Source organism: Dipodomys merriami, unplaced genomic scaffold (genome assembly GCF_024711535.1).
Source record: "Dipodomys merriami isolate MVZ:Mamm:240054 unplaced genomic scaffold, mDipMer1.0.p SCAF_535, whole genome shotgun sequence".
Lineage (NCBI taxonomy): Eukaryota > Metazoa > Chordata > Mammalia > Rodentia > Heteromyidae > Dipodomys > Dipodomys merriami.
Genome location: NW_027206108.1, coordinates 487,492 through 506,737, shown reverse-complemented (window position 1 = coordinate 506,737; position 19,246 = coordinate 487,492). Strand labels below are relative to the sequence as shown.

Genomic DNA, 19,246 nt, shown 5'->3' with positions numbered 1-19,246 from the left:
AGGTCTTTCATCCATTTGGAGTTGATTCTGGTGCAGAGTGATATCTAACGATCTACCCTTAGTTCTCTTCAAGTAGTTAACCAATTTTGCCAGCACCATTTACAGAAAAGGTTGTCTTTTGTCCATTCTATATTTTAGCTCCCTTATCAAAAATTAGATGGCTAGAGGTCTGTAGGTTCATTTCTGGGTTTTCAATTCTATTCCATTGGTCCTGAGGTCTGTTCTTGTGCCAGTTCCAAGCTGTTTTGATTATTATGGCTTTGTAGTAGAGTTTGAAATTTGGTATTGACATTCCTTTAGCCCTGCGCTTTCTGTTAGGGATCATTTTCGCTATTTGGCATCTTTTATTGTTTCATATGAAATTTTCGATTGCCGCTTCTCTTTTCTTGAAGAAGGAGGTTGGAATATTGATAAATATCGCATTGAATTTGTAGATAGTCTTAGGACGTATTGCCATTTTCACGATGATGATCTTTCCAATCCAAGACCATGGGTGTTTTTACCACTTTCTAAGTTCTTTTTTGATTTCCTTTTTCAGGTTTTTAAATTTTTCATCATAGACGTCCTTCACTTTTTGGTAAATTAAATTCCTAGTTATTTTTTTGGAGGCTTATTATGAATGGAGTTGCTTTCCTAATTTCAGCCACACTTTTCTCATTGTTGGTAAACAGAAAAGCCATTGATTTTTGAGGGTTAATTTTATACCGTGCTACTTTTTTTGAATCAACTTGAGAAATTTGGGAGTGGAATCTGTGAGATTCTTTAATAACAGTAACATATCATCTGCAAAGAGGGAGAGTTTTACTTTTTCATTCCCTATTTGGATCCCCTTTATGTTTATATCTTATGGCTGTAGCTAGACATTCTAATACTAGATTGAAGAGAAGTGGAGAGAGTGAACATTCTTGTCTCATTCCTGAGTTAAGAGGGAATGGCTTCAGTTTTTCACAATTAAGTATAATGCTGGCTGTAGGTTTGTCATATACAGCCTTTATTGTATTGAGGAATGTTCCCTGGATTCCTAATTTTTTCAGAACCTTCATTATAAAGGGGTTTTGGATCTTGTCATATGCTTTTTCCGCATCTATTGAGATAACCATGCAGTTCTTATCCTTGCTTCAGTTGATGTTATGAATTATATTAATTGATTTGTATATATTGAGCTAGCTTTGCAGTCCTGAAATGATTCCTGTTTGATCATGATGCATGATTTTTTGGATAAATTGTTGAAATCGATTGGCCAAAATTTTGTTGAAAAGTTTTGCATCAATGTTCACCAAACAAAAGGGCCTATAGTACTCTTTCTTTGATAAGTCCCTGCCTGGTTTTGGGATGAGGGTTATGATGCCTTCATAGAATGAGCTTGGTAGTGAACTTTCTCTTCAAATTTCATTGAAGAGCTAAAGGATTATTGGTGTGAGCTCTGCTTTGAAAGCCTTGTAGAATTCCACTGTAAAACCACCTGGTCTTGGACTTTTCTTGGATGGGAGGTCTCTTATTGCTCTTTCTATTTCAATGCTTGAAATGGGCCTCTTCAGATGGTTTAACTCATCTTGGTTTATGTACAACATGTCAATATTTGGCAGGAAAAGTTCTGTCTCTGCCAAGTTCTCAAACTTATTAGCATAAAGTTTTGAGGATTATTCCCTGATAATGTTCTGAATCTTGGTTGTTCCTGTGGTGATGTTAAAATTCTCATCTCTGAGTTTATTTATTTGTATGTATTCTCTTCTTTTTTCTGATAAGATTTGCTAAGGGGCTATCAATTTTTTTAATTTTTTCGAATAACCCACTCTTTGTTTTGTTGATTCTTTCCATGTATTTTTGGATTCCACTTCATTTATTTCTGATTTAATTTTGTCATTTATTTCCATCTACTGGATTGGGGTTTATCTTGCTGCTCTTTTTCAAGGAGGCTCAGATGTCTCATTAAATTGTTGGTTTCAGATCTCTCCAATTTGTTGATATAGCATCTCAGAGCTATAAACTTGCCTCGGAGTACTGCCTTTGCTGTTTCCCAGAGGACCTGGTAATATGTGTGTTCTTTTTTGTTGAATAACATGAACATTTGAATTTCCTTTCTAATTTCTTCCAAATCCCACTCGTGAGTCAGCAGTGTGTTGTTTAGCCTCCATTAGTTACAGGACTTTCTTTGGTAGCTTTTGGTTTTTAGTTCTAATTTTATTCCCTTGTGGTCTGAGAGAATGCAAGGTATTACTGCAATGTTTCTGAATTTGGGCAAGTTTGCTTTGTCACGTAAAAAGTGGTCTATTTTGGAAAATGTTCCATGTGCTGATGAGAAGAACGTGTATTCTGATGCTGCTGAGTGAAATATTCGGTAGATGTCTGTGAAATCTTGTTGATGTATGCAGTTGTTTAGATCTGCAGTTTCTCAGTTTAATTTTTGCCGAGTTCATCTATCTAGTGGGGAGAATATTGTGTCAAGTTCCCAACAATCAATGTCATTGTATCTATGTGGCACTTGAGGGAAAGTAGTTTTTCTTGGATACATTTGGGTACTCCATTGTTTGGAAAATAGATATTTAGAATTGTAATATCCTCCTGAAGGAAGGATCCCTTAAATAATATATAGCGAGCTTCCTTATCTCTTCTCATTGATTTTAATTTGAAGTCTATTTTATCTGATCTGAGGCTTGCAACACCTGCCTGTTTATGGGGGCCGTTTGCTTGGTAGATTTTGTTCCAGCATTTGACATTCAAAATGTGTTTGTTTTTATGGGCAAGATGTGACTCCTGAAGGCAGCAGATAGAAGGATCTTGCTTTTTAATCCAACTAGGTAGTCTATGTTGCTTAATTGGAGAGTTCATTCCGTTAATGTTGAGAGATAGGACTGAAAGGTATTTGGGAGTTCCTGCCATTTTATCCACCTTCTTGCGAGCTGTACCAACTGGGTTCTTCCTATGTTCTTGGATTCTCAATTTGGGTGCAGTTTCTTGGCCTTTATTGTGGTCTTGTTGGTTTTCTATGTGTAGGATATGTTTAAGAATCTTTTGTAGGCCTGGTTTGGCAGAGATATATTGTTTCAAATTTTCTTTGCTATGGTAGGTTTTTATTTGACCTTCAGTTATGAAGGAAAGTTTAGCTGTGTATAGTATTCTTGGTTTATAATTGTTTGTCTTTAGGGCATGGCATACCTTATCCCGGGCTCTTCTTGCTTTGGTTGTCTCTGCTGAGAAATCTGAGGTGATTCTAATTGGTTTCCCTTAATAGTTATTGATCTTTTCTCCTTGAGAGCTTTAAGGATCTTTTTCTTGGTCTAAATTGATCCTGTGTGGATTATAATGTGAAGGAGGGAAGTCCTGTTCTATTCTGGTATAGTTGGAGTTCCAAAAGCTTCTTGTATCTGAATAGGCCTATCTTTTTGCATGTTTGGGAAGTTCTCTGTTGGATCCTGTTAAACACATTTCCTAGACCATTGACTTCTCTCTCTAAGTGCCCCATTACACTCATTATCCTCAGATTAGTCCTTCTGATGGTGTCTTCTAAATGTTGAATAGATCTGTCATATTTCTTGGATTTGTCTTGATGTTTGTACGTTCTTTCTCTATAATATCTAAGCTGTCTTCAATCCCCAAGATTTGATCTTCTGCATGGTCTAACCTATTGTCAAGACTTTCTACTTTGTTAATATTTCTTTTCTTTCTAATTGGTTGGTTTGATTGCTTCAAACTCTTTGTTGGAGCTTTGTTACAGATCTTCTATGAACTTCTTTGCTTCCTTAATTTGGTGTTCAGTGTTTATTCTCAAATCACTTAGTTGATTGGTTATGGTTTCCTTGGACTCCCATTCCTTCTGTTGGGTTCCATTCAGCATTCCCTTTGTGGTCTTCCTGATTTCTTTCAGCTCTCTCTTTATGGATTCCATAAATGCCTCTAAAGATCTTTGTCTATCTCATCCCGCTCTCTCAATTCCTGTATTACTCTTTGATTAGCTTCCTCACGTTTATGCATTTCCTGACTTTCTCTTTGTCTATTCTCAGCCAGCTCACGCAATTCATGTCTATCTCTTTGACTGGACTCAGCCTGCTCTTGCCATCCCTGTATTTCTCTTTGAGTGTTTTCAATCTGCTCAAACAATTCCTGTGTCAATCTTTGAGTAATTGTCTCAAGCTCATGATATTCCTGTATTGACCTTTGGTTTGCTCCTCTCTCTCCCTATCATGCTCACACTGAGTCCTTTGCAGGTTTTCAATTTTTTCATTTATCATGTTTACCAGTAGTGTTTGTATAGCTTTTGGGGAACTCTCTCCTGGATTATTATTATCTGTTCTGTCCCCTGATTATTATGAGTGGGAGTTGAGATACCTGGACTTGCCATTTTTCTTGTGTTTTTCTGCTTGTTCTGCCGATTTGGAATGAAAGTAACACCAGTTTTATGCTAGAACACTATCTTAAGACAAGCATCATCCAAAGTCTGTAGTTGCACAATCAAAAATCTGCAGATACAATCTAGTTCAACAGATCTTTTTATTCAATATCAAACATCTATGTACTAATGGGCTATGAACAGCAAAGAATAATTTGACATACAAGAAATTAGAAGGTTTAGTGAGAAATGTGGGTAAAAATAGATATAGAGGGATGTGGAAAGGTAAAAGGAGAATTAAATTATCTAAGTCCTAATCTCAATAAAGGAAATAGTTTGGTTAGAATGATAATAGAGAAAGAAAAAATAAGAAAAAGAAAAAAGAGACAAGAAAGAATAGAAAAATAAATATTAAAAACTATTAATTGAAACACTTAAAATTTATGCAAATTTAAGAACGTAATATTCACAGAAGAACAGGGATAGGATGAGAGAAGGCGAGGGATAGAAAGGAGATGCGAAAAAGTAAAAAAGAGTTGAAAATATTATACAGGTATAAAGAGGCAGTACTGCTATTAAGGAACTTGTCAAAGATGATTTGAATTGAGTAATAAATTTCTGGATTGTGTACACAATGGGGGATAAGGTCTAATAATCAACTATTGGTATATCTGAGGATGAGCAGAAAAGCAATTAAGTCACGCAAAAAAGAACGAAAGAAGAAAAAAAGTGAAAAGAAAAAGTTAAGTAGAGCTAAAACACACACACACACACACACACACACACACACACACACACACACACACACACACAAACACACACACGCGCGCACAGATATTCCCCCAAAATAAAAATTATAACAGGAAGAAAAAAAGGTTAACAGCAAACAATTTTTTAAAATTAAAAATGAAAACAAAAAATTTAAACAAATTTTAAAAGGTACAAAAAATGAGTTCTTTGAATTTTTGGAGGGTGTGGGAAGATACTGTATCTCCCTTGTGTCTGTAACCAGTCTTGTTGGAGTCTCTGGTCTGCTTGTGGTGTTTGATTTTCTTGTGGCTTGATTGGTTTCTTAAGTTAGTTTGTTTGAGCAGGCAGAAAAATGTTCTGCTTTACCCAGAATTTTGTGATCCTCCTCCCAGGCTAGTTCAATGGGAGGGAGATCTGCTTTGAGTCTCACAAAAGAGGGAGATGGATTTTTCCTCTAGTTTGGAGATGCTTTGTTGAGGCTTGGTTCTGGGTAGAGTGGAGGCCTTTCAGCAAGCAGTAGAGTTTCCCTGAGGGGCTAGCTTCTGAGACACTTACAGAGCCTATCCTGGAGATATACTCAGGGTTTATGTTTACTGAATTTCAGTTGATTGTCAAGACTGTTGTAGGGAGGGGCAGCCTCTGGCTCTGTTTAGCCTGTGAAGAAATCAACACTTGAGGAGGACAGAACTTTCTCTGCTTGGGCGGGATGACTTTTCCCTGGGTGGAGCTGAGCCTGGCAGGTGAGGTCGGGTTCCTGTGATCTGCTAAATGACTCTTGTTTTCTTCCAAGGCCTGAGTTGGAGCTAGCTGCTCAGCCAGGCCTTTATCACTATAAAAGATGGAGATCTCCAGTAGTGGGGAGGGGAAGTGTTGCCTTTCCTCCTCTGCTCCCTTAGAAGGAGTGAGGATGTCAGGCTTCTACTCATGCCAGAGTCGTGGTTCCTGGGTCATCGCTGGTCTGCGATTTGCAGGATGAAGATGTCTGTTCCTTGTCAGTTCTTGCTGGTGTTGTGTAGAATCCCCTAGCCCGCTGATCTGGGGCTTTGGTCCCAGACTCTCTGTGTTTCATTTCTGATGGCCTACAGCTGCCACAGCCACCGCCACAACCACAGCGGAGCCTGCTGGCAAGTGCACGGACCTGTCCCCTTGCCTGGATTTTCCCTCTCTGGCCAAACTCTCTGGTGATGGCACCCTTGGTGTGATTCTTTTACTTAGGACTGTTCACTGGAATACTTAAACTGCTTTCTATGAGAGAGCCTGTTTAGACTCCACCTTCTCCCCTACCATCTTCCCTGAACTCTTTTGAATTTTAATTATTTCTTGTTAATCTCATCTTTAATCTCTTTATACAAAATCAATAATTAATTCAAGGGAGGAGAAAGGAAAATTTAAGCAACTCTTTACATTTTCCAATTTTCAATAACATGATATTGCTTATATCATTTTCTGTTTAATCTTTACACTATAGAATTCAATTTAGTTAGACCTTTCATAAAGCTATATGTATTTTATTTATTTTATGTTAATTGTTTTTTCCAAAGCCTGCGTGTCTAATTTCCCTTGGTTTCTTTCAGTGTCAAGTAGTTCAGATTTCAAATTGAAGAATAAATTGAAGGAAGCAAACAAAAAATACAGTTCTTCTCATCTGATAATGCCTCAATAAGAATGAAGAAAGAGTTCATCCTGCTAAGGACCTATGATAGGATATCAAAAAGAGAATTCATTTTTCTAAGTATTCCCTATCTTTGAATGGAAATTAAATGATATAAAACACAATATACTGCTCAGGTACTTTTACGTTTTATCAGTTTTGCACATTATCATAAGGACATTACCTCAGTCTACAACATTCCTTCATTATTCTGTCCTTGATACTTTTACACTACCAAGACATAAGATAACCAGTATGATTTAAAGCATGAGACGTTGTACACATGGCTTCCTTGGAAGCAGAGCATGGTCAATAGATCACATTCCTTCTGGTTGCTCACTACCTGTAATGTTTTCTGTAATATTATTGCATACTATTTAGTATTAAAAAATTTTGGCTAAACTCAAAGCTCATTCACAGAATTTTATGTTAAGTATTTTGCATGTTTTATTTCTCTCAATTCTTAAGATAACAATTGCTATAATGCTAATGTTATTACCATTTTAGCGTTGGGAAAAATTGTAATTTAAGGGACGAAGTGCATGGCCCAAAGACACATAGTGAGGAAGGAAATGAGTCACGGTCTCCAAAAGCCTTTTAGCAATACAAAAAATGTAGGTAAAAATCTCTCCATTCTCTTACACTCTCATTTCAATATTTATATTGTCCTATAAATAATAACATACCAAATATTGCCCATGGTGATTGTCTTCTGTTACATTTTGTCTGAACACAGACTGTGTTGGTGACATTGGGTTATCATGCACAGAGCTGAGCTTATAAATTGAGGTCCAAAGATAGTCAAATTTCTTTTGTCCCATAGCTCCTGTATCCTTTTTTAAAAAGTACTAAAACTTTTAAATACCAAAACTTACTATCTTTTAAGAATCCAAAAACGAAGTGAATTCACATATAATCACTCCAAAATGATTTAAAAGTTGGAGATGATAAAACAGGCCCCCATCAAGTAAACTTTCTTCTACTTTTAAAATTATTCTGAAAGCCTTGTCCTGGCTGGTAACACCTTTAATCCTATCTACTCGGGATATCTACTCAGGAGCCTGAGATCTATGGAAAACTGTTGGAAGCCACTCAGGGCAGAATAAATTCATGAGATTATTTTTCAGAAATTATAATGAACTAGCAAAGAGCCAGGAATGGAGATGTAGCTCATATATTAGCTCATCAATCTAGAGAGGAAAGGCCTAGCAAGACCTTGAAGCCCTGATTTCAAACTCTGAGCATGCCAATGCACAAGCATGTGCATGTGTGCATGTGTGCATGCGTGTGTGTACACACACCCACACCCACACATTTATTCAAAATACCTTCAAATCAGCATATCAGTGTTCTGCATTAATTTCTTTGTTAACGATATTATCTGGGTAAAATAGAGGAAATAAACTCTTCTATATCAGAACATTTTTATCCTTTTTTTTTTTTACTGTGAAAATACTGTACAGAGGGGTTACAATTACATGGGCAAGATAATGAGTACATTTCTTATCAAGCATTGTAGCCTCCTCCTTTGTTTCCCCTTCCCATCCCTTCCCATCCTCGTAGCCCTCCCACCCAATCCTCCCCGCTCCCCCCACCAAAGTTGTGAAGTTCGTTTTCAACATAACGACTTGTACTTCTCATTGTTGCCAATGGGTCCACCTGTAAAAATAACTGTACAGAGGTGTCATATTTATATGAGCAAATAATGAGTACATTTCCTAACAAGCATTGTAACCTCTACCTTTCTTTTTCTTCCACCATCCTTTCCCTCCCACCTCCAGAAATACACTCCCCTCCCCCTTCCCCTGCCTAAAGTGTAAAGTTCATTTTTCAACATAGTGTCTTGTGCATCTCAACCTGTATCCATATTTAAGAATTTTGTATTTCCCTTTCCCCTCCCCAAATTAGAGAAACATATACACAGGATGTAGGCGCACCAACTTCAAGTACAGTGAAAACAGGGGTTAGAGCGTAGGGAAGGAACATATAAAGGAACAAAAAAAATCACATCACACATTATAAGTATCTTAGAAACAATAGCAACAAAAAAACCACTTGTCTGGTCCATTTCCTGTAATATCATCTTATCTGATATGCACATAGCTTCTGATCTATTCCGCTTATCCCAGACATATATTAGCTGTTGAAAATAAGGGAAACCATTGGACCTACGTTTCTTTGGACTTGGCTTACTTCACTTAATAAATTTTTTTCCAAGTCTTTCCAATTCTTAACAAATTGGGCGATGTCATTCTTTCTCATGGAGGCATAGAATTTCATTGTGTATATATACCACATTTTCATGATCCATTCATCTTCTGTGGGCCATCGGGATGGGCTCCATATCTTAGCTATTGTAAATAATGCTGCAGTAAACATAGTTGTTCTGGGAGTTTTAGTATGGTCTTCTTTGTGATCATTTGGGTAAATCCCCAAAAGTGTGATTGCTGGGTTATAGGGGAGCTTTATATGGAGTCTTTTGATGAGCCTCCATACTGCTTTCCAAAGTGGTTGAACAAGTTAACACTCCCACCAAGAATCTAGTAAGGTTCCCTTGTGGCCACATCCTTTCCAGCATCATTAGTTGTAAAAATATGGAATGATTCAAGAATTTGCATATCAACCTCGCACAGGGGCCATGTTAATCTACTCTGTACTGCTCCAATGTTAGTGTATGTGCTGCTGAATTGAGCACAGAGCATTTTTTATATATAAAGTGTAATTGATTTTCTTGAACTAGACAATTCAAAGAAAAGTAAGTTTTGAAGAATTCTCGTGAAATTTTAAAACCATGTACTTCTTACATAAGCACACATTTAAGAATAGCCAAGATTGACATGTCAAAAACAAAATAATCCCAGATATTGTTGTTCAAGAGATGTGTAGGATCGGGGGAGGGGGGTGGAATTGGTTGGGGGGGGCGGAGGAAGGCTGGGAAGGGATGTGAAGGGTAAACAAAGGAGGAGGCTGCAATGCTTCATAAGAAATGTACTTACTCATTATCTTGCCCATGTAAATGTAACCCCTCTGTACAGTATGTTCACAAAAAATAAAAATAAAAAAGAGATGTGTAGGAGGACGAATTCAATTATTCTGTATAAGGCACCTGTCATAATGAACACTGCGGCAAGTGTTAAGGTTTTTTAAAAGTTTTAATGTTTTAAATATATTTAATTTTGGGAATTTGCTTATATAGGCCAAAATTAGGACTGTTTTTCAGGTCATACAACTTTTCTATAAATATTTAAGATTTATGGTACCAGACATATGCTACTAAAAAGTACATTTCAGAGTTTATAAAAACATTACTAATGAGACGTTGCAAAGTCTTAGTGTAAAGAAGCAGTGTGAAGAGTTAAGACTTTGTTAACTGCACAGTTTCTCTTAAAACTTTAGGGCTTCCTTACTTTATATATTAGTGAGGAACAAATGATGATATAAACCATATACATATACAAATGATGAGATGAGTCATAAAAAGCAATCTTAGTGGGTAACTTTAAAAACTACACATAGCCTATAAAACTCTTGCTGAACATCATAATCTTATTCAGTGTTAAATGTACAGGAATGTGAGAATAGTAAAATCAAATATGTAAGTACACTTCAAATACTGAAAACACTGGTAATTCTTTGGTATTTTATTTTATTAATCATTAATATTTAGTTATTGTGTTTCTTTATTTGTAGTATTGTTTCCCTTGTAATATAGTAAAACCTGTTGTTATTCATCATCAGGAGGTACTTTGAGAAGGTTACTGGGATGGCCAAACCATTTTTTATAGTTGCATGTGAATTTACAAAAAGCAAAATTAAGAACAAAATATTGATTAAAAATTATCAAGTACAGTCAGAATCAGGAGGGATGATAAATGTCCACACTTAAAATCTTAGCCCTAGGCTGAAGCAGTGATATTACAGAGTTGAGGTCACAAAAGTGAGAGACTGTGTTTTGTTTTGTTTTTTCTTTGATTTTGTTGGCCATGGGGTTGAACTCTGGGGCCTGGTTGCTGTACCTCAGCTCAAGGCTAGTGCCACCACTTGAGCCACAGAACCACTTCCGTCTTTTTCTACTTATGTGATGCTGAGGAATCAAAACTAGGGCCTCATGCATGCAAGGCAGGCACTCTACAACAGCCACCGTCCCAGCTCCTGATAGACTGGGTTTTAAAGATTCATCTAAACAACATTTTCTTTCTGCTTTGGGTTATATAATGAAATATATGAATATCTTTTCATATTTTTGTGTATTGTTATACTTCTAAATTTATACTAACCCCAGCCACTTTATTCTTTTCAAAGTCATGAAATATCTCTGAGAGTTTGCTAATGTGAAATTGTGTTAGCATTTTTAATTACTTCTGAGTCATTTTTAATTTTTATTAAAATCATTTTATATTTTGGGTTCAGGGATTATCATACATCAAATACCTTCAAATGTACATGTAGAGTATAAAGATAACGGTATGAATATTCTCATACAGCTCTTTTTTATCTGTTATACACTTTCAGTATCATGATATTTCTCCCTCTTTCACACTCTCTCATTTCCTCTCTTTCTCTTTCATGCTCTATGTCTGCTACATAGAATTTCTGCTGGTCTACTATTATCTTTGAGGATCCACTGGTTTGTGGGAACATGATGGGGAGTAACATTTTCCCTTGCATTCTTTAAGAATTATGAGTGACGTGATATTATTCTTTGACATTCTAAATGGCAAAACAACAGGTCTAGGAATTCCTTTTCACGTTTACTACTATTACAAATTTCATCTCATAAGAATCATTTGGATGGATATGATATTTTAACTTGGGCTGGGAAAGTGGCTCAGTGGTAGAGCGCTTGCCTTGCATGCATGAGGCCCTGGGTTCGATTCCTCAGCAGCACATAAGCAAAAAGAAAAAAATCCAGAAGTGGCGCTGTGGCTCAAGTTGTAGAGCACTAGCCTTGAGATGAAGAGCTGAGGGACAGTTCCCAGGGCCAGACTTAAGGCACCAAGACTGGACCCCTCCCCCCAAAAAAGGTATTTTAACCTGTGAACTAAAAGTTCTTTTTCTTTCACAAACAACCTTTGTCGTTGATTATCTGTTTGTAACTACATGTAATGAAAATAAAGCTCTCCTATGGAAAATAGACCGAAGTTGTTCACGGGGATGAAAAAGAAGGTAATGGTGGAAGTGAGTACAATAGAGCACAGGTCCTCAGAGCAGTTTATCATGAACACTTTGTGAGAATGACAATGTTCTGGGAACTATAGATTAAGTCACTGAACAAAGATATATATGCATATATATTTGTATATGTATATTTATTTATATATGCATATATGTGTATATGCCCTTATATTGTACACATATATGTTACTATACACACAAATTCACATATACATATGCACATGTATACATGCACACATGGAGAAAGAAACATAATTACAGCCAACGCAAGTTTCATTAGTTGCTGAAAATGCCTTAGATGGAATGCTTGGAACAAAATATGTTCAAGATGTATTTGTCTCTAAGAGTGCTTTTACCACTCCTCTTATCTCTTAAAACTGGTAGGTTTTGACAGATTGGACTTGCAAAATGCAGTATATGAGATAGCAAGTTACTCGGAAATATCAGTATGTAAAGATCATATGGTGTCTCCCTGATCCCCAAGGAATGCTTGCTCTTATACACACTCTCAACAACCAAAGTAGCAGGAGGATATCATGGTAAAGAATAAAATTATAAGCCTTTAACTGGCATCCTTCTTTGAGCTCTTTTCCAACAGCCAGCATCAATTCCTAAGCAGATTAGTGAGTCCAGATAAAACTGGACCTCAGGTCAACAGGTAACCAACTCATGTGAAAATTCCTATGAGAGAAATGCTGACTGAGGTCTTGCTGATTTTCTGGCCAAGAAAATAAGAAACAAAGAGATTATTTTTAATATATTAAAGTTTGAGAATAATTTGTAACCTGTCAGTAAATGTGTAGAAAACAACTAAACCAACTGACAAAAAAGGTGTCCATTTCATTTATATGGTCTTGGACTTGGTGACTGATTTTACTTGTGTCTACACAAGTAGAATCAGCATAAATCAAGCCAGCATTTCTTCATTTAATATACAAAGATAGAATTCAGGTTGACCCATTGTAATAATGAGAATAATAATGTAGTAATAAGACACTTTATCAGAGAGTGGGTGGAGGGATGAGTTGAGGAGGTGTGAAGAGAAGGGATGGTAGGGGAAAAAAAGGATGAGGTAAAAATGCTCAATAAGAAATGGACTCATGCCAGGTGCCGGTGGCTCATGCCTGTAATCCTAACAACTCAGGAGGCTGAAGTGTGAGGATTGTGGTTCAAAGCCAGCCAGGGAAGGAAAGTCCGTAAACTCTTATCTCCTATAAACCACCAGAGAACCGGAATTGGCACTGTAACTCAAGTGGTAGAGCGAGAGCCTTGAGCTGAAGAGTTGAGGGACCGTGCTCAGGCCTAGAGTTCAAGCCCATGACCAATAGTAAAAAAAATTTGTACTCATTATCTTACTTATGTAATTGTAACCACTCTGTACAGTATCTTTACAATATAAATATCTATCTATCTATCTATATATGTATATATATTATAAAGATGCAAGGAAAACTTTTGTACTTATAGGAAGTTGTATTTGTCACTCAATATCATTAAGGTATTGGTTTTAGGACCACAGGCATATTAAAACATCAGATACTCAACTACTCTACATGAACACAGTATATTGTTTACATTAGGATTTGCCCACAACCTAGTGCAGTGTAATTGCTATGAAAATTTGTACAACATTCTATGTTTGTAATAAAAAATAAAAGTATATGCACTGTCAACAGATCCAAATTTTTTCAGATAATTTTTGTCTGCATTTTGTGGATGGAATTGGAAGCAAAAATTTCATCAGCAAGACTGGTCTGCAAAATATAACAAAAAGCAGACACAGCATCATTGAATAGTACTGAACTCCAAGGAGAAGTACTTGAATTGAGACATTATCAGAAAGTGTAAGCATGCAAGTACTTTTTAGAAATAGAGCTGCTAGATTTCTCATGGAGAGCTTTCATAACACTTTGTGAAACACAAGCCACAACCTCACTGAAGAGTAAAAGGTTTTCCTGCACCTTTCTGTCATGTCTATATACACAATGGAATTCTATACCTCCATCAGAAAGAATGACATTTCCCCATTTGTTAGGAAATGGAAACGCTTGGAAAAAATTATATTAAGTGAAGTAAGCCAAGCCCAAATACACAAAGGTCCCATGGTTCCCCTTATTTGCAATATCTAGTATATGTATGAGTCAAGCAGGAAAAGTCAGATAATGTGATGTTAGGAAAAAGAATCCTTAGATAAGTATTTAATTGTTTTTCTTTCATTTATAAGATTATTTCTTTGTAGCTTTGTATGTCCCTCCCCCACAGTATAACCCCTTCTTTCACTATATTTGATGTCGGTATAATTTGTGGAGGAGATGGGGAAAAACAAGTCGTGGACGGGGATCAAGGAAGATGGCGGAGGCGAAGCTGGAGGCATAACAGGGACGAAAGAGCCAGACATGGAGGGCGAGCGGATTCTACTCAACACCAGCAAGAACCGACAAGGAGCAGACATCTTCATCCTGCAGTTCACAGACCAGAGACGACCCAGGAACCAAGACTCAGCGTGAGTAGAAGCCTGACTTCCTCACTCCTTCTCAGGGAGCAGAGGAGGGAAGGCCACCCCTCCCCCCCCAGTACTGGAGATCTCCATCTTGGATACCGACAAAGCTCAGCAGAGCTGCTAGCTCCAACTCAGGCCTTAGAAGAAAACTAGGGTCATTTAATAGGTCACAATAACTTAATGGCTGCATGACCTGCCAGACTCAGCTCTACTCAGGGAAAAGGCACCCAGTTCGGGCGCCAGCCCTATGAGTGGCTTTCTTCATCGGGTAATCAGAGCCAGAGGCTGCCCCTCCATTTAGCAGCCTCAACAATCAACTGAAATTCACTAAACAGAAACCCTGAGAGTGGCTCTAGGCCGGGATCTGTGAGTTTCTCACAAACTAGGCCCCGGAAAAAGCTACTGTTTGCTGAAAGGTCTCAACCCTACCCAGAACATAGCCTCATGACAGCATCTCCAAACTTGAGGAAAAAGCCATCTCCCTCTTTTGTGATACTCAAAGCCCACCCACCTCCCCTTGAACTAACTTGAGAGGAGGATCGAAAAATCCTGGGTAAAGCAGAGCATTTTTCTGCCTGTCCAAACAAACTGACTTAAGAAACCAACCAAGCCCCAGGACCACAAGCAGACCAGAGACACCAATCAGAGGCTGATTACAGGCACAAGGGAGATACAGGATTTTTCCGAACCCTCCTCCAAAAAATCAAAGAACTTTTTTTTTCCTCTTCTTTTTTTTATATAACTTTTACAAAATTTTTTTTCTTTTCTAAAATTTTTTTAATTTTAAATTTTGACCTTTTTTGAAAAAAAATTGTTTTCTAGTAACTTTTTTCCCCTTATAATCTTTATTTTAGGGATACATGTGTGTGTGCATTTTTCTTTGTTTTTGTTTTCCTTCTTTTACAAAAATATTCTTTTTGTTTTTGCTTAGCTAGACTGAACTTCTGATCTTTCTTTTTCTTTCTTCCTTATCCTTCTCACCTTTTCATCTTTTTTGTTCTTCTTTATGGAACTTAATTGTTGTTCTGCACATCCTCAGATAAACCCATATTTGACTATTAGACCCTATCCCCCATTGTGTACACACTTAATCCACAAATTTATTACTCAATACAAAACTTCTGAGACTTAAATTCCTTAATAGCAGTACTACCTCTTTTGACCTATATAATATTTTAAGTATTTTTATTTTTAAGTTTTTCACATCACGTATATATCCCTCCCCTTCTCTCAATATATTCACGTTCTTTGAATAGATTGTTCTTGAATCTGCATATTATTAACTTTTATTTTTCTATTTTTTCTGCGGTCCTTTTTCCCCTTTCTGTTCTTCTTGTTTTCTCTCTCTCTACTTTCTCTCTCTCATACTATCTAACCTATTTCCTGCTTTGAGACTAGGACTTAGTTAAGTTAACTCTCCCTGTACCTTCACACATCACTCTATTCCTATTTTTTACCCACATCTCCCCCTAACCTAATAATTTCTGGTTTACCAAAATATTCTTTGCTGTTCGTAGACCATTAATATATAGTTGTTTTATGTTGAATAGAGGTATCTGTTGAACTAGATTTTATCTGCAGACTATTGATTGTGCAAATTAGTGTTCTAGCACAAAACTGGTGTTACTTTCATCCCAAATGGGCAGAGTAAGCTGGAAAACCACAAGAAAAATGGTAAGTCAGGGTAACTCCACTCCCATTCATGATAATCAGGGGACAGAACAGATAATGAATAATCCAGAGGAGAGTTCCCAAATAGCTCTACAAACACTTCTGGCAAACATGATGAATGAAAAGATTGAAAATATACAATGAATTTTGTATGAGCGTGATAGGGAGAGAGAGGAGACAATCCAAAGCTTTATACAAGAATATCATGAGCGTGAGGAAGCTACTCAAAAACTGATACAAGATTTGCATGAGCAGCTTGAGAATACTCAAAGAGAAAGGCAGGAATGGCCTGAAGAGCATGAGAACACTCAAAGAGAACTACAAGAATGGCATGAACGGGAGAAAGCTAAGCAAAGAGTAATACAGGAATTGAGAGAGCAAGATGAGAATACACAAAGATCACTAAAGGCATTCATGGAATCCATTAACAAAGAGCTGAAGTAAGTCAGAGAAACCACAAAGGGAATCCTGAATGGAAACCAACAGAAGGAATGGGAGTCCAAGGAAACCATAACCAATCAACTAAGTGATTTGAGAATAAACACTGAACACCAAATTAAAGAAGTAAAGAAGTCCATACAAGATATAAAACAAAGCTTCAACAAAGAATTTGAAGCCATCAAAGCTGACCAATTAGAAAGAAAAGAAATAAAAAACGAAGTAGAAAGTCTTGACAGCAGGTTAGACCATGCAGAAGATTGAATCTAGGGGATGAAAGATAACCTAGATATTATAGAGAAAGAACATACAACCATCCAAGACAAGTCAAAGAAATATGATAGATCTATCCAACACTTGGAAGACACCATCAGAAGGCCTAATCTAAGGATAATTGGTGTAGCGGAGCACCTAGAAACAGAAGTAAATGGTCTAGGAAATTTGTTTAACAGAATCCTAGCAGAGAACTTCCCAAACATACAAAAAGATAGTCCAGTAACACATGGAGGCTGAACAACACACTGCTGAATCACGAGTGGGTCATGGAAGACATTAGAAAGGAAATTCAAATGTTCATGCTATTCAACAAAAATGAACACACAAATTACCAGCTCCTCTGGGACACAGCAAAGGCAGTACTCAGAGGCAAGTTTATACGTCTGATCTCCTACATCAACAAATTGGAGAGATCTGCAACCAACAATTTAATGAGACATCTGAACCTCCTTGAAAAAGAGCAGCAAGATAAACCCCAATCCTGTAGACAGAAAGAAATAATTAAAACTAAATCAGAATTATATGAATTAGAATCCAAAATAACTATGGAAACAATCAACAAAACAAAGAGTTGGTTCTTCGAAATAATTAACAAAATTGAAAGACCCTTAGCAAATCTTATCAGAAAAAGAGAGAACACACCCAAATTAATAAACTCAGAGATGAGAATGGAAACATAACCGCAGAAAAAACCATGATTCAGAACATTATAAGGGAATATTTCTCAAAACTTTATGCTAATAAGTTTGAGAACTTGACAGAAATGGACCTTTTCCTAGCAAATATTGACATGCCAAAACTACACCAAGATGAGTTAAACCATCTTAACAGGCCCACATCAAGCATTGAAATAGAAAGAGCAATAAGAGACCTCCCAGCTAAGAAAAGTCCAGGACCAGATGGTTTTACAGAATTCTACAAGGCCTTCAAAGCAGAGCTCACACCAATACACCTCCAACTCTTCAATGAAATTGAAAGAGAAAGTTCAATACCAAACACATTCTATGAAGCCATCATAACGCTCATCCCAATACCAGGCAGGGACTCCTCAAAGAAAGAGAACTATAGACCCATTTCTTTGATGAACATTGATGCAAAACTTCTCAAAAAAATTTTGACCAATCGACTTCAACAATTCATCCAAAAAATCATACACCATGATCAAACAGGATTCATTTCAGGGATGAAAAGCAGGTTCAATATACGCAAATCAATTAATATTATTCATCACATCAACAGTAGCAAGGAGAAGAACCACATGGATATCTCAATAGATGCAGAAAAAGCATTCGACAAGATCCAACACCCCTTTATGATGAAGGTTTTGGAAAAATTAGGAATCCATGGAACATTTCTCAATACAATAAAGGCTGTATATGACAAACCTACAGCCAGCATTATACATGATGGTCAAAAACTGAAGCCATTTCCTCTTAACTCAGGAACAAGACAAGGATGTCCACTCTGTCTACTTCTCTTTAATCTAGTATTAGAATGCCTAGCTACAGCAATAAGACAAGATCAAAAACATAAACAGATCCAAATAGGGACAGAAGAAATAAAACTCTCCCTCTTTACAGATAACATGATATTGTATTTAAAGAATCCCACGGACTCCACTCACAAATTACTCAAGCTGATTCAAAACTTTGGCAAAGTAACAGGGTATAAAATTAACCCCCCAAAATCAATGGCTTTTCTGTATGCCAACAATGAGATAAGTGTGGCTGAAATTAGGAAAGTCACTCCATTTTTAATAGCCCCTCAAAAAATAAAATAACTATTAATTAACTAAACCAAAGAAGTGAAGGACCTCTATGATGAAAACTTTAAAATCTTGAATTAGGAAATCCAAACAGAACTTAGAAAATGGCAAAACCTCCCATGCTCCTGGATTGGAAAGATTAACATCGTGAAAATTGCAAAAGTTCCAAAGGATATCTACAAATTCAATGCAATACCTATCAAAATTCCAACTTCATTCTTCAAGGAAATAGAAAAGGCAACCCAAAAATTCATATGGAACAATAAAAGACCCAGAATAGCGAAAACGCTCCTCAATGGAAATAACAGTGCTGCTGGAATATCAATACCAAATTTCAAAACCTACTATAAAGCCATAGTAACCAATAAAGCTTGGTACTGGCATAAGAACAGACCTCAGGACCAATGGAATAGAATTGAAAACCCATAAATGAACCTAAAGACCTATAGCCAGCTCATCTTTGATAAGGGAGCCAAAATATAATAGAATGGAAGAAAGACAGGCTCTTCAGTAAATGGTGCTGGCAAAATTGGTTAACTACTTGCAGAACACAAAAACTAGATCCTTATATATCACCCTGCACCACAATCAACTCCAAATGGATCAAAGACCTCGGAGTCAAAGCAGACACTCTGAAAACATTACAGGATGCAATAGGAGAAACCCTAGGCCTCCTTGGCTCAGGCCGAAATT

The 19,246-nt window shown here is 36.8% G+C and overlaps 1 non-coding gene across 1 annotated transcript; it reads right to left on the bottom strand.

Annotated features, from left to right (window-relative positions):
- Positions 1–9,316: 9,316 nt before the first annotated feature.
- LOC138811566 (U6 spliceosomal RNA) lies at positions 9,317–9,423 on the bottom strand. The gene has a single exon (XR_011367429.1). It is a non-coding gene; the product is annotated as a U6 spliceosomal RNA (small nuclear RNA).
- Positions 9,424–19,246: the final 9,823 nt, after the last annotated feature.